Source organism: Salvelinus sp. IW2-2015, linkage group LG1, assembly GCF_002910315.2.
Source record: "Salvelinus sp. IW2-2015 linkage group LG1, ASM291031v2, whole genome shotgun sequence".
In the NCBI taxonomy this organism is placed as follows: domain Eukaryota; kingdom Metazoa; phylum Chordata; class Actinopteri; order Salmoniformes; family Salmonidae; genus Salvelinus; species Salvelinus sp. IW2-2015.
The window spans coordinates 56588890-56606178 of record NC_036838.1 but is presented as its reverse complement, the minus strand read 5'-3'; positions in this window follow the sequence as shown (position 1 = coordinate 56606178).

Below are 17289 nucleotides of genomic sequence, written 5' to 3'. Positions count from 1 at the left end.
CGCTGCGCTTTGGTCCGATCCTTCTTCAGACGACGACACCCGTTACAGTATCGGCTTTTTTTGATCCTCCAATAATCGGTATCGGCGTTGAAAAATCATAATCGGTCGACCTCTAGACACGAGCGTACCAGATGAGCTAAATTACTTCTATGCTCGCTTCAAGGCAAGTAACACTGAAACAAGCATGAGAGCACCAGCTGTTCCAGACAACTTATCACGCTCTCCGCAGCCGATGTAATTAAGATCTTTAATCATGTTAACATTCACAAGTCCGCAGGACCAGACGGATTACCAGGACGTGTACTCCGAGCATGTGCTGACCAACAGGCAAGTATCTTCACTGATATTTTCAACCTCACCCTGACTGAGTCGGTAATACCAACATGTTTCAAGCAGACCACCATAGTCCCTGTGCCCAAGAACACTAAGGTAACCTGCCTAAATGACTACAGACCCGTAGCACTCATGTCTGTAGCCATGAAGTGCTTTGAAAGGCTGGTCATGGCTCACATCAACATCATTATCCCAGAAGCCTTAGACCCACTCCAATTTGCATACCGCCCCAACAGATCCACAGATGATGCAATCTCTATTTCACTCCACACTGCACTTGCACACCTGGACAAAAGGAACAACTATGTGAGAATGCTATTAATTGACTACAGCTCAACGTTCAACACCATAGTGCCCTCAAAACTCATCACTAAGCTAAGGACCCTGGGACTAAACACCTCCCTCTGCAACTGGATCTTGGACTTCCTGACGGGCCGCCCCCAGCTGGTAAGGGTAGGTAACAACATATCCGCCACGCTGATCCTTAACACGGGGGCCCCTCAGGGGTGTGTACTCATCCCCTCCTGTACTCCCTGTTCACTCATGTCTGCATGGCCAGGCATGACACCAACATGGTCTTCACAGAGGCGGCAAGACCCTCCCTCCTCCTGGATATAGAAATCCTTTGACTTTACTGCCTCTTCAATGGTAAGGTCCCTTACATCATACAGAAACTTGACCTCCACCACTGCTGTGGTGCCCACCAGACCATCCAATGAAGCACCCAGGACCCCAGACACCGTGACCCAATGCCCTGACTTCTGCACGTCCATTCCAGCAGCCATTTTCAATGCCTTTATGCCCTCCAATTCGTTATATGTTCCCCACTTTACAGACAAAACCCCATCCAATGACTGTGAACACTTTGAAATGCATTTGTTGTAAGAAATGTGCAATATAAATAAACTTTGATTTTATTCATGACATTACGGCTGTAGAATATTTAATAAACTGTCATTTTCACAAGGACAATTGATAACTTGGGATTTTATCACTCAACATATCAATCATGTAGTGGGAAGAATCCTATATATCAAGAATGTGTGAATGCCTGTACCACTCCGAATAAATAAATACTGTGCCTTTGAAGATTTGTCTTTGGTCTTGAAACTACAATACAGGCTGGATGTCAAAACAAAGTAAAATCTGAATGTCAATAGATTTTTAGATTCACTCTCATCAATGACAACATTCTAGAACTGAGTTATCACTCATCGAAGTCTGGTATCTGGGATAATCTGGTTAATGATTATATAATTGATTAAGTGGCTCTTTCCTTGTAGAATGTTGACAGCTGTATAGGAACCATTGTATTGCTAAGACGCTCAAAATTAACTTAATAGCTACACTCACTGACACAGGATAAACTTTATCCACAAACCGGTAAATTGCCCCGCACTATAGCTTAACTCAAATCTATTTGCTTTTCTCCACATGGCCAGACTTGGTGGTCTTCTCCCCTTTTAATGTTCATATGCTGATCTTTGAAAATGACCATGAAGTCAAATAGACACCAAAATTGACATATTGTACAAATAATTATCTTGGCCAGTGGTTAAAAAAATGTTATAGTCCTGTACCCCTTCAAGCATTCAACCTTCAGCTGCGTACCCTCTCGCACTCTCAAATGTTGTTTTTTGCCATCACTGTAAGCCTGCCACACACACTATACAATACATGTATTAAACATAAGAATGAGTGTGAGTTTTTGTCACAACCCGGCTTGTGGGAAGTGACAAGGGCACACATAATAATATAATCATCAATAATTTTGCTCTTTATTTAGCCATCTTACATGTAAAACCTTATTTGTTCATCAAAAATTGTGAATAACTCACCACAGGTTAATGAGAAGGGTGTGCTTGAAATGATGCACATAACTGCAATGTTGGGTTGTATTGGAGAGAGTCTCAGTCTTAAATCACTTTCCACACACAGTCTGTGCCTGTATTTAGTTTTCATGCTAGTGAGGGCCGAGAATCCACTCTCACATAGGTACATGGTTGCAAAGGGCATCAGTGTCTTAACAGCTCGATTTGCCGAGGCAGGATACTCTGAGCACAGCCCTATCCAGAAATCTGGCAGTGGCTTCTGATTAAATACAATTTTCACAGAACTGCTTGTTGCAATTTCGATGATGCTCTCTTGTTCAGATATCGGTAAGTGGACTGGAGGCAGGGCATGAAAGGGATAACGAATCCAGTTGTTTGTGTCATCCGTTTCGGGAAAGTACCTGAGTAATTGCGCACCCAGCTCACTCAGGTGCTTTGCTATATTATGTTTTACATTGACCGTAAGCTTGAGTTCATTTGCACACAAAAAATCATACAATGATGGAAAGACCTGTGTGTTGTCCTTGCAGACAAAGAAGAGCTCCAAATTCTTTATCATAACCTCAATTTTGTCCCGCATATTGAATATAGTTGCGGAGAGTCCTTGTAATCCTAGATTCATATCATTCAGGCGAGAAAAAACATCACCCAGATAGGCCAGTCGTGTGAGGAACTCATCATCATGCAAGCGGTCAGACAAGTGAAAATGATGGTCAGTAAAGAAAACTGTAAGCTCGTCTCTCAATTTAAAAAAAAACATGCCAATACTTTGCCCCTTGATAACCAGTGCACTTCTGTATGTTGTGAAAGCGTTACATGGTCGCTGTCCATATCATTGCATAATGCAGAACATACACGAGAGTCCAGGAGCCTTGCTTTAACAGCGTTTTTTTTATTTTTTATTTACCCCATTTTATCCACAATTTTGTGGTATCCAATTGGTAGTTACAGTCTTGTCTCATCGCTGCAACTCCCGTATGGACTCAGGAGAGGCAAAGGTCGAAATCCGTGCATCCTCCGAAACACAACCCAACCAAGCCCCACTGCTTCTTGACACAATGCCCACTTAACCCGGAAGTCAGCCGCACCAATGTGTCGGAGGAAACACAGTGCACCTGGCGACTGTGTCAGCGTGCACTGCGCCCGGCCCGCCACAAGAGCTGCTAGTGCACGGCGAGACAAGGACATCCCTGCCGGCCAAACCCTCCCCTAACCTGGACAATGCTGGGCCAACTGAGCGCCGCCCCATAGGTCTCCCGGTCGCATGCGACAGAGCCTGAACTCAAACCCAGAATCTCTAGTGGCCTTAGACCACTGCACCACTCAGGAGGCCTTGCTTTAACAAAGTGAACAACTTTCACTGTAGTGTCCAAAACGTCTTTAAGCTGTCAGGCATTCCCTTGGCAGCAAGAGCCTCTCGGTGGATGCAGCAGTGTACCCAAGTGGCGTTGGGAGCAACTGCTTGCACGCTCGTTACCACTTCACTATGTCTCCCTGTCATGGCTTTTGCACCATGAGTACAGATACCAACACATCTTGACCACCAAAGTCCATTTGATGTCACAAAGCTGTCCAGTATTTTTTAAATATCCTCTCCTATTGTCCTGGTTTCCAGAAGAGGATGTATTTCTTAATTGACCCCCCATGAACGTAATGGACATATACCAGGAGCTGTGCTAGGTCAGCCACGTCTGTTGACTCATCTAGCTGTAACGCATATAATTCACTGGCTTGTATGCGAAGCAGTAATTGTTTCAAAACATCTCCTGCCATGTCACTGATGCGTCGTGAAACAGTGTTGTTTGATGAAGGCATTGTCTGTATAATATTTTGAGACTTTCCCCCCAGCATTGTCCCAGCAATATCCGCGACAGCAGGAATAATGCTCCCTAAAACACTTCAGCGATAAGACTTTTCTAATCAACCTGGCCCGGGTATCCTGGAAGGATATTGACCTCATTCCGTCTGTAGAGAATGCCTGGTTATTCTTAAAAAAGTGCTTTCCTCACCATCTTAAATAAGCATGCCCCGTTCCAAAAATTTGAAATAAGAACAAATATAGCCCTTGGTTCACTCCAGACTTGATTGCCATTGACCATCACAAAAACATCCTGTGGCGAACTGCATTAGCATCGAATAGCCCCCGCAATATGCAACTTTTCAGGAAAGTTAGGAACCAATATACACAGGCAGTTAGGAAAGCAAAGGCTAGCTTTTTCAAACAGAAATTTGCATCCTGTAGCACAAACTCCAAAACGTTCTGGGACACTGTAAAGTTCATAGAGAATAAGAGCACCTCCTCCCAGCTGCCCACTGCCCTGAGGCTAGGAAATCTACTATAATCGAGAATTTCAATAAGCATTTTTCTACGGCTGGCCATGCTTTCCAACTGGCTACCCCTACCCCGGTCAACAGCTCTGCACCCCCACAGCAACTTGCCCAAGCCTCCCCCATTTCTCCTTCACTCAAATACAGATTGCTGATGTTCTGAAAGAGCTGCAGAATCTGGACCCCTACAAATCAGCTGGGCTAGACAATCTGGACCCTCTCTTTCTGAAATTATCCGCAGCAATTGTTGCAACCCCTATTACTAGCCTGTTCAACCTCTCTTTCATATCTTCTGAGATCCCTAAAGATTGGAAAGCTGCCGCGATCATCCCCCTCTTCAAAGGGGGAGACACTAGACCCAAACTGTTACAGACCTATATCTATCCTACCCTGCCTTTCTAAAGTCTTCAAAAGCCAAGTTAACAAACAGATCACCGACCATTTCGAATCCTACTGTACCTTCTCCGCTATGCAATCTGGTTTCCGAGCTGGTCATGAGTGCACCTCAGCCACGTTCAAGGCCCTAAACGATATCATAGCCGCCATCGATAAAAGACAATACTGTGCAGCCGTCTTCATCGACCTGGCCAAGGCTTTCAACTCTGTCAATCACCGCATTATTATCGGCAGACTCAACAGCCTTGGTTTCTCAAATAACTGCCTCGCTTGGTTCACCAACTACTTCTCAGATAGAGTTCAGTGTGTCAAATCGGAGGGCCTGTTGTCCGGACTGCTGGCAGTCTCTTTTCTCTGTATACATCAATGATGTCGCTCTTGCTGCTGGTGATTCTCTGATCCACCTCTACGCAGACGACACCATTCAGGATACTTCTGGCCCTTCTTTGGACACTGTATTAACAAACCTCCAGACGAGCTTCAATGCTATACAACACTCCTTCCGTGGCCTCCAACTGCTTTTAAATGCAAGTAAAACTAAATGCATGCTCTTCAACCGATCACTGCTCGCACCAGCCCGCCCGACTAGCATCACTACTCTGGACATTTCTGACTTAGAATATGTGGAGAACTACAAATACCTAGGTGTCTGGTTAGACTGTAAACTCTCCTTCCAGACATACTCCCGTAAAACTGACCATCCTACCGATCCTTGACTTCGGCGCTGTCATTTACAAAATAGCCTCCAACACTCTACTCAGCAAATTCATAATGTTGTCACCACAACACAGATGGCACTGTGATGTCACCAAAGCCCCATATACTACCCACCACTGGGACCTGTATGCTCTCGTTGGCTGGCCCTCACTTCATATTCGTAGCCAAACCCACTGGCACCAGGTCATCTATAAGTCTTTGCTAGGTAAAGCCCCACCGTATCTCAGCTCACTGGTCACCATAGCAGCACCCCTAGCACTCGCTCCAGCAGGTATATTTCACTGGTCATCCCCAAAGCCAACTCCTTTAAAAAAAATTTTTTACAATTATTTATTACAAGAAAACACAAGGAAGGGGTCACATTAAAGTATTAGAACATGAAGGACAAACAATACGGCATCAAGACACTATCAAACATGTATCAGTCTTTCTGCAACAGAGTCATCCTTATGTGTGAGGGTGCGTGTGCATGATAGTGATATAAAATATATGTCATAGGTTCCTTTTTCATGATCACAATCTTGTGAAACCCGAACCCTCCAAGATCCCCCCACAGTTCCCCAATAGCTGTCCCTCAACCATTCGACACCCCTCCCACAGTACCCCCCCGGAAGAAAAATTAAATTAAAAATACAATTAATTCCATTCCCCACCCCCAAGAACCCCCCCAATGCACCAACAACCAAGAGAATTAACTAAAGAGAAAAAAGGAAAAGACAGAAGAAAACAGCAAACAACAATGCAATTTTTTAAATAATAATAATACATTTAAAACAAAGGACATCAAGGACAACTGCAATCATAACAGCAATGCTAACTGTATATGTTTGTGTGCATGTCTGGCACTATTACATGTATGTGTGTGTTCTTGTATGTGTTTATTTGAATGAGAGTGTGTGTATATGCATGTGTACAAACACCTGCACGGCACCAGCCTCAGGCAAACCGGCATTCGTTGTAAAAACACTGCCACTTAGTGTCATTCAAATGTACTTTTATTATGTTTTATTTTGACTTTTTTTGTCCTTTATCTTTTGACCATCATTCTCTTTCTCAAAAAAGCAATTCCACTCCCACTTATCTCCAATTCCACATACCAACCCTCAGCTTCCCTCAGCCCATCCCATCTATCTCTGCTGGCCACCCACTTTGTGTTTCTATGCAAAACATATCTTTCAACTATGCTATGATGTTTAACGTACAATTTCATTCTATCTAATCGAATAGAATCTACAGATTGCATGTTGAAGATAAATACTTTTACTAAGAGTATTAGTATATTAGTAATTGACTGACCCGGTCTCTCCAGATCTCCTAACAGTACTATTTCTAGGGTCAATTTTATATCAATGCTATGCATTTTCAGCCATTCCTGAACCTGAGACCAGAAACAGGCTACCGGGGGGCAATACCAAAATAAATGGTCTATTGATTCTGTATCCTCACAACTAAATCTGCAGAGCTTCGATGATTTTATGCCCCAAATATTCAACATTTTGTTGGTGGCAAGAATTCTATATAATAATTTTAGCTGAAAATCACGAAGTCTTGAATCCTGCGTTGTTTTATATATCAACTCATACACCCCTCATACACACTCATACACCATGGAATCGGTACATCAAAAATCTCTTCCCAACTATTTTGCAATCTGTATGGCACAGTTGTCAACATCCTGGTCCTCAAATGAAACTGCTATACTTTCCTATTTATGCTATTTTTATTCCTCCGCCAGTTTTGATCCTTTATATTGGGCAGACAGACCAGTTCCCTACCTCCTCCCGCTGCCAACCGCCTCCTCCATTTTTGGGGCAATGCTGTAATCAATTGGTTGTACTCTTGGATTGAGCAGACCTCCCCGTACAATTCTGATAACTCCATGAAGGACATAACTCTACCATTACAATTTACAATATCATTTAAGAACAATTAATTGAAAATGAGACATGGCAATCTGCAAAAGGCAAAAAGGCCATATTTAAACAATGGATGAGCTTTTCTTATTAATCTACTTGAGAACCATGTAGGGTTCAAATAAAACTTTTGAATGAGTGAAGCTTTTAGAGAGAGGTGTAGTGCTTTTATATTTGATAATGTCAACCCACCCAATTCATATTCATTATATAGATAGGCTCGTTTTATTTTGTCTGGTTTAGCGTCCCAGATAAAGAAAAATATTTTTTGCTCATATAATTTGAAAAACYAAATTATTTTTGGATCTACTGCTCTGCTAACTAGCTAGCTAAGCTGTAGTCAGTGGCTAGCTAAGACAGAGAAAGGTGACGCAAATTCATGGATTGGGCATAGAAGGTCTCTGGGGGCAAAGATCTCTGATCGCGCTGGTGAACAGTAACTGACAGTGTCCATTAGAGATGATGTGCAGGAGCTTCCTGCAGGAATTTGTAGTCTTGCTGAGGTCTTCTCTGTTGCTAATTAGCATTTCACTTTTTTTTTTTATAAATGAAGATGAATATATTGAGAACTCGCCTTGTCCGAGAGAGTTACATGGCTACCAAAATGTCACGCCAGGGTAAGCCTACACGAAAGTCAGACCTTATACGAAGTAGTTCTAAAATTCCAGACTATTTCGTTTCAGGTATGACCCAGAAGCAGACAGTGTCGAAGAAACAAAAGTGTATTTCTAATACAGGGGCAGGCAAACAACAGGTCAAAGGCAGGCAGTGGTCAGTGATCCAGATAAGGTGCAAAGGGACCAGAACGGCAGGCAGTCTCAGGGTCAGGGTAGGCAGGGGTCAATAATCTCGTGAGGTGGGGCTTGGTACAGTATAGAACGGCAGGCAGGCGCAGGACAAACAGAAGGGTCAAAACCGGGAAGGACTAGGAAACAAGAGCAAGAAACAGATAGGAGCAGGGGAACAAACGCTGGTAGGTTTCACGAACAAAACGAACTGGCAACAGACAAATAAAGGACACAGGTATAAATACACAGGGGATAATGGGAAAATGGGCGACACCTGGAGGGGGGTGGAGACAAGCACAAAGACAGGCAGGTGAAACAGATCAGGGTGTGACACAGACACAAAAATGAATGGGGAAAAAATTATTGGAACCATTACCGTGTTTTACCTCGAGGTTTTATGGGTATTATGATGCGTCCACTGTGCTGGTCTATTCCTAGCACTTAATGACTACATAAAGCTTGTGACTACACACTCTTTGGAATTATTTGCAGTTTGTTTTGGTTGTGTTTTGGGTTATGTTTTGCTCAATAGAAACTCTATTTTTCTGAGTAGATACAGTAAGTTATTTCTGAACACTTCTAAATTAATCATGATAAAGCCATGATCTGTTCATCTGACGCTGAGTATAGACACATCTTTCCTGTCTTTACTGCTTCTCCTGGTGAGCAGCAATACCTCAATCACTCATGCTTCTGTACCAGCTGGTGGAGGGAGAGCTGGGGAGGATGTTCAAAACCTGGTCTAAAGTCCCAGTAATCTGTGGTAACTCAAAGCCACGTTTCCTCAGTGACTGTTTGAGAGATCTATTTAGTGAGATGCAAAGGGGTTTGTCATTAAATGGAAACAGTTCTCCATAATTGTCACCTCTGTTACCTGTGATGCTCCAGCTAAAACGATCATCAAGGGGATTAAGTCCTACACTGGGTAGTCAGGTTGGGATAAATGCATCAGAGGAGGTGTCCATGTTGCCATTTTCATTCTCTCAAGTCCGAAATTGTGTCTTGCCCCGAATGACTGCCTACAGCCTACTAGTATCATTTGTGGAGCACGTTAGTCACCTGTATGGTCCCCAGTATGTGGTTTACAACATCCATGGTTTACCACAACCCATGTTGTACAACAACCCATGTTTGTGAGGATGTCAAGTTACATGGAAACCTGGACTTAAAAGCATTGAACGTAATGAAAATGTACAGTGTGTCAATATGCCATGTGAAGGCAAAGTTGTTGCTATTCCTCTCCTTCACACAAGCAGATGAACTAGATAGACGTCACGCAGGGTAGAGCATTGTAGCATTAAAATGTTCTTGAAAACATAATTGTTTTTATCTATTCCCCAAAGCTATTTACAAAGTTACTGAATTTATGAAGCGAGATGAAAATGGAGATGTGGAGTCGGCGCCTGGAGTGTGGGTGATGAATGGTGTGTTAAAGGGAAGCTCTGAACTTCTGAGTCACGCCTGGCCAAGACTGGGTTCCATTTGAAGCTTATTGAGGGAGACCACTGTGTTAAGATTAGTGACTGCATCACTTTGGTAATGAACATCCTTCTGTCTCAGGACCAGGCTTACGTTATCTATAGGGAGTGTTATGTATAGGGAGTGTTATCTATAGGGCGAATGAGCAGAAATTATCTTTCTTTGACTAGCCTATACACTTGTGAGCTTGGAATTTATGTGGTAACCAAATTCTCTCCGAATCTAAAAAGCATTGAACTTAATACAAATGTACAGAATTATGCCAAATGAGGGAGACAACTGAGGGGTGCATTTGAGAGTGAAGAATGGTACAGTATGGAGTGAGGGATGTTATGTGCCAGCTGGTGGAGGGAGAGATGGAGAAGATCTCCCTCCACCAGCTGGTCTGCGCATGCTCTGAGGACGCGGCTGGGGATGCCGTCTGGGCAGGCAGCCTTGCGAGGGTTAACACGTTTAAATGTTTTACTCACATTGGCTGCAGTGAAGGAGAGCCCGCAGGTTTTGGTAGCGGGCCGTGTCAGTGGCACTGTGTTGTCCTCAAAGCGAGCAAAGAAGTTGTTTAGTTTGTCTGGGAGCAAGGTATCGTGGTCCGCGACGAGGCTGGTTTTCCTTTTGTAGTCCATGATTGACTGTAGACCCTGCCACATACCTCTCGTGTCTGAGCCGTTGAATTGCGACTCTACTTTGTCTCTATACTGACGCTTAGCTTGTTTGATTGCCTTGCGGATGGAATAGCTACAGTGATTGTATTCAATCATGTTTCCAGTGACCTTGCCCTGATTAAAAGCATTGGTTCGCGCTTTCAGTTTTGCGCGAATGCTGCCATCAAACCACGGTTTCTGGTTGGGGAATGTTTTAATAGACGCTGTGGGTACAACATCACCGATGCACTTGCTAATAAACTGTCTCACCGAATCAGCTTAGAGACACCCTAAGAGACTTGCAGCTGTAATTGCTGCAAAAGGTGGCTCTACAAAGTATTAACTTTGGAGGGGGTGAATAGTTATGCACGCTCAAGTTTTCCGTTTTTTTTTTGTCTTATTTCTTGTTTGTTTCACAATAAAACATATTTTACATCTTCGAAGTGGTAGGCATGTTGTGTTAATCAAAAAAAATTATTTTAATTCCAGGTTGTAAGGCAACCAAATAGGAAAAATGACAAGGGGGTGAATAGTTTTGCAAGCCACTGTAATACTAGTACATTACTTACTTGCACATATTTATACTTTTTTTATATTTCACTCTTTGTGAATTCCATTCAATCGGGACTGTGGATTTGCTTCATCTGCACATTGTTTCTTACGGATGCAGCTTTGGTTGATAAACTTACTCTGATGTTATGGAAGATGGCAGGGTTTCAATAATATGTTGTGGATTTGCCGCAGTCTTATGGCATTATTTTCAACTACCATTTACACAATGGCAGCCTCTTGTTAGTTTGTAAATAGATGCATTCTACCACCACATGGTGGTTGTCTTTCAGTTCTACAAAAACAAAATAGCATACAGTACAGTAAACAATACAGTATTACAGTATACAATATAAACATGTTACAAAGTAGTATAGCTTCCAATTTCATACATACAGTAATACATAAAACATTTACTTTGTTTTCCCTTACAGTATTTATTGTAATCTACAACCTTTACTGTGATTTATGTTTTACTACTGTTAATAAGTAGTAAAAGTAGTAGATACAGTTGAAGTCAGAAGTTTACATACACTTAGGTTGGAGTCATTAAAACTCGTTTTACAACCACTCCACAAATTTTGTGTTGACAAACTATAGTTTTGGCAAGTCGGTTAAGACATCTACTTTGTGCATGACACAAGTAATTTTTCCAACAATTGTTTACAGACAGATTATTTCACTTATAATTCACTGTATCACAATTCCAGTGGGTCAGAAGTTAACATACACTAAATTGACTGTGCCTTTAAACAGCTTGGAAAATTCCAGAAAATGATGTCATGGTTTTAGAAGCTTCTGATAGGCTAATAGACATAATTTGAGTCAATTGGATGTGTACCTGTGGATGTATTTCAAGGCCTACTTTCAACCTCAGTGCCTCTTTGCTTGACATCATGGGAAAATCAAATGAAATCAGCCACGACCTCAGAAAAAGAATTGTAGACCTCCACACGTCTGGTTCATCCTTGGGAGCAATTTCCAAATGCCTGAAGGTATCACGTTCACTTGCACAAACAATAGTACGCAAGTATAAACACCATGGGACCAAGCAACCGTCATACTGCTCAGGAAGGAGACGCGTTATGTCTCCTAGAGATGAACGTACTTTGGTGCGAAAAGTGCAAATCAAACCCAGAACAACAGCAAAGGACCTTGTGAAGACGTTGGAGGAAACAGGTACAAAATAACCAATAGCCACAGTAAAACAAGTCCTATATCGACATAACCTGAAAGGCCGCTCAGCAAGGAAGAAGCCACGGCTCCAAAACCGCCATAAAAAAGCCAGCCTATGGTTTGAAACTGCACATGGGGACAAAGATCGTACTTTTTGGAGAAATGTCCTCTGGTCTGATGAAACAAAAATAGAACTGTTTGGCCATAAGGACCATCGTTACATTTGGAGGAAAAAGGGGGCGGCTTGCAAGCCTAAGAACACCATCCCAACCGTGACACACGGGGGTGGCAGCATCATGTTGTGGGGGTGCTTTGCTGCAGGAGGGACTGGTGCACTTCACAAAATAGATGGCATCATGAGGCAGGAAAATTATGTGGATATATTGAAGCAACATCTCAGGACAGTCAGGAAGTCACAAATGGATCTTCCAAATGGACAATGACCCAAAGCATATTTCCAAAGTTGTGGCAAAATGGCTTATGGAAAACAAAGTCAAGGTATTGGAGTGGCCATCAAAAAGCCCTGACTTCAATCCTGTATAGAACATTTGTGGGCAGAACTGAAAAAGCGTGTGCGAGCATGTAGGCCTACAAACCTGACTCAGTTACACCAGCTCTGTCAGGAGGAATGGGCCAAAATTCAACACTTTATCAACACTTTGGTTCCTACCACGTCACAATTACTCCTCCCTGACATTTTAAATCGTTGTCATCTCAAACACTGTATTCAAAGTGCCCACTATTATATTCTAATTATAGAATTAGAATAGTCATTCTATTTCAATGATTCCAACAGTTTTGCTCTAATTCGCAAGTCAAATCGCAATTGCAACATTTGGTTAAAAATAAGTCCTAGATTATTCACCCATATCGTGCAGCCCTACGTGGCAGTGTGGAAATTATCTCAATTGAGCAGTGGTGTAAAGTACTTAAGTAAAAACACTTTCAAGTTCTACTTAAGAAATAATACTTTCAAGTACTATTTAAGTCGTTTGTTTTTGCTGGTATCTGTACTTTACTAATTTTCTTTTGACAACTTTTACTTTTACTTCACTGCATTCCTAAAGAAAATACTGTACTTTTTATGGTCCGATGGTTCAATTCACGCACTTGTCAAGAGAACATCCCATGTCATCTACTACCTCTGATCTGGAGGACTCACAAACACAAATGCTTTGTTTGTAAATTATGTCTGAGTGTTGGAGTGTGTCCCTGGCTATCCATAAATTTAAAAAACAAGAAAATGGTGCCATTTGTAACGGTTGTCGTCTGGAGGAGAAGAAATGGGCCAAGGTGCAGCGTGGTAATTGTTCATCTTGTTTAATGAAGGTGAACACTCAAAATACAAAAACAACAAATGTGAAAAAAACGAAACAGTACTGTCTGGTGCAGACACACAAAGACAGAAAACAACCACCCACAAAACCCAACACAAAACAMGCTACCTAAATATGGTTCCCAATCAGAGACAATGACTAACACCTGCCTCTGATTGAGAACCATATCAGGCCAAACACAGAAATAGAAAAACATAGATAAACAAACATAGACTGCCCACCCCAACTCACGCCCTGACCATACTAAATAAAGAGAAAACAAAAGAAATAAAGGTCAGAACGTGACAGAATTTGAAATTATTTATACTTTTACTTTAGATACTTAAGTACATTTTATCAATTACATTTACTTTTGATACTTAAGTATATTTAAAACCAAATACTTTTAGACTTTTACTCAAGTAGTATTTTACTGGGTGACTTTCACTTTTACTTGAGTAATTTTCGATTAACATATATTTACTTTTACTCAAGTATGACAATTGGGTACTTTTTCCACCACTGCAATTGCGTGCAGAAAACGCAGAAATTATAAAAGTGCTGAAATTTGTTTTGGTTGAAGTTGAATTGAACAGTATAAAACAATCAGAATGGAGAAAGACTCATTGAAATCACTTAGAATGTATGTGTTGCCACCCTTGGAACATTCACTAAACATAAAGCAAATCTAGAACTTCTATTATTCAAAAACTAAAAATACAGTCATACCGTCCATTTTTTTTTTTAATACCGTGATATAATATTTTGGCCATATCACCCAGCCCTATACCAAAGGTCTGAATGCAAAGTGAACATTTACACAATTAGTGTCACGCTCTGACCTTAGAGATACTTTTTATGTCTCTATTTTGGTTGGTCAGGGCGTGAGTTAGGGTGGGCATTCTATGTTGTGTTCTATGTTGTCTAGTTCTATGTGTTTGGCCGGGTGTGGTTCTCAATCAGAGGCAGCTGTCTATCGTTGTCTCTGATTGAGAACCATACTTAGGTAGCCTTTTCCCACCTGTGTTTGTGGGTAGTTGTTTTCTGTTTTGTGTGTCTTCACCTAACAGAACTGTTTCGTTTTCGTTCACTCTCGTTGTTATTTTGTTTAGTGTTCAGTTTTGAATTAAATTATAATATGAACACTTACCACGCTGCGTTTTGGTCTCCTCCATTAGACGATTTGTTACAGAACTACCCACCACCAAAGGACCAAGCAGCGTGGTGGAATGGACTCCTGGACATCGGAGGAAATCTTGAACGGAAAGGGACCCTGGGCACAACCGGGAGAGTATCGCCGTCCTAAAGAGGAGCTGGAGGCAGCTAGAGCGGAGCGGCGACGCTACGAGGAGTTGGCTCGAGGAAACGTGCACGAGCGGCAGCCCCAGAATTTTTTGGGGGGAGGCACACAGGGAGATTGACGGAGTCAGGTAGGAGACCTGAGCCAACTCCCAATGCTTACCGTGGCGAGAGAGTGACCGGGCAAGCACTGTGTTATGCGGTGAAGCGCACTGTGTCCCCAGTGCGCACGCATAGCCCGGTGCGCTACATCGCAGCTCCTCGCATCGGCCGGGCTAGAGTGGGCATCGAGCCAGGAGGGATGATGCCGGCTCAGCGCATCTGGCCTCCAGTGCGTCTCCTCACCCTGGGTTATACTGCACCAGCCCTAAGCACGGTGTCACCGGTTCGCCAGCACAGCCCAGTGCGGCCTGTTCCAACTCCCCGCACTTGCCGGGCTACAGGGGGTATCCAGCCAGGACGAGTTGTGCTAGCTCTGCGCTCGAGACCGCCAGTGCGCCTCCACGGCCCAGTGTATCCGGTGCCTCGGCTAAGGAAGAGGCCTCCTGCATGTCTCCCCAGCCTGTTGAGTCCTGTGCCTGTGCTAAGCCCTAACCCTCCTGCATGTCTCCCCAGCCTGGTGAGTGCTGTGCCTGCTGCCAGAGCCAGGCCTCCTGTGTGTCTCTCCACTCCAGTGATGATCCATGGCAAGAAGCATCCAGTGATGATCCATGGCAGGAAGTCTCCAGTGATGATCCATGGCACGAAGCCTCCAGTGATAATCCATGGCAAGAAGCCTCCAGTGGTGATCCATGGCACGAAGCCTCCAGTAATGATCCATGGCACGAAGCCTCCAGTGATGAGCCGCAGTGGCAGGAAGCCTCCAGTGATGATCATGGCAGGTCAAGAGCCCAGTGATGATCCATGGCAGAGAGCCCCAGGGATCCATGGCATGAAGCCTCCAGTGATGATCCATGGCACGAAGCCTCCAGTGATGAGGATCCATGGCAAGAAGCCTCCAGTGAGGATCCATGGCAAGAAGCCTCCACTGGTGATCCATGGCACGAAGCCTCCAGTTATGATCCATGGCACGAACCCTCCAGTGATGATCCATGGCACGAAGCCTCCAGTGGTGATCCATGGCAAGAAGCCTCCAGTGTGATCCAATGGCACGAAGCATCTCCAGTGATGATCCATGGCAAGAACCTCCAGTGATGATCCATGGCAGAAGCTCCGAGTGATCTGGCACGAAGCCTCCAGTGATGATTCCATGGCACGAAGCCTCCAGTGATGATCCATGGCACGAAGCCTCCAGATGATGATTCATGGCACGAAGCCTCCAGTGATGATCCATGGCAGAGAAGCCTCCAATGATGATCCATGGCAGAAGCCTCCAATGATGATCCATGGCACAGAGGCTCCAGTGAGGATCCATCGGCACGAAAATCCTGCCAGTGAGGAGTTATGCACGAGGCCCCAAAGAAGGCCGTCAGTCCGGAGCCTCCAGCAACGCCCTCTAGTCGAGCCTCTAGCGTCGCCTTCTAGTCGGACCTCCTAGCGTCGCCTTCTAGTCCGGAGCCTCCAGCGTCGCCCTCTAGTCCGGAACCTCTAGCGACGCCCTCTAGTCCGGAGCCTCCAGCGTCGCCCTCTAGTCCGGAGCCTCCAGTGATGCCTCACAGTCCGGAGCCTTCCAGCGACGGGCTTCAGTCCGGAGCAGCGAGCCCCTCTGTCCGGCAGCAGTAGGTCTCCCTCCTGTCCGGGGCAGCCAGAGTCTCTCCTCCTGTTCCGGGGCAGCCAGAGTCTCCCTCCTGTCCGGGGCAGCCAGAGTCTCCCTCCTGTCCGGGGGCAGCCAGAGTCTCCTTCCTGTCGGGGCAGGCCAGAGTCCTCCTCTCTGTCCGGGGCAGCCAAGAGTCTCCCTCTGTCCGGGGCAGCCAGAGTCTCCCTCCTGTCCGGGGCAGCCAGAGTCTTCCCTCCTGTCCGGGGCAGCCAGAGTTCCCTCCTGTCCGGGGCCAGCCAGGTCTCCTCCTGTCCGGGCAGCCAGAGTCTCCCTCCTGGTCCGGAGCCAGAGTCTCCCCTCGCTGTCCGGGGCATGCCAGAGTCTCCTGCGCTGTCCGCGGGCAGCCAGACGTCTCCCTCCTGTCCGGGGCAGCCAGAGGTCTCCCCGCTGTCCGGGGGCAGGCCAGAGTCTCCTCCTGTCCGGGGCAGCCAGAGTCTCCCTTCCTGGTCCGGGGGCAGCCAGAGTCTCCCTCCTGTCCGGGGCAGCGCAGAGTCGCCTCCTGTCGGGGCCCGCTGCGAGGGTCCCCAGTGCAGGGCGGCGGCAAGGGACCCGCCCACCAGAGCCGCCACCCGTAGGATGCCGGGTGTCAGCGATGCCCCCGCTAGAACCTCCCCTACTAGGTTCAGGTTTTGCGGCGGGAGTCCGCACCTTTGGGGGGGGGGGACTGTCACGCTCTGCCTTAGAGATCCTTTGTTGATGTCTCTATTTTGGTTTTGGGTCCAGACGTGGAGTTGGGGTGGGCATTCTAGTTGTGTTCTATGTTGTC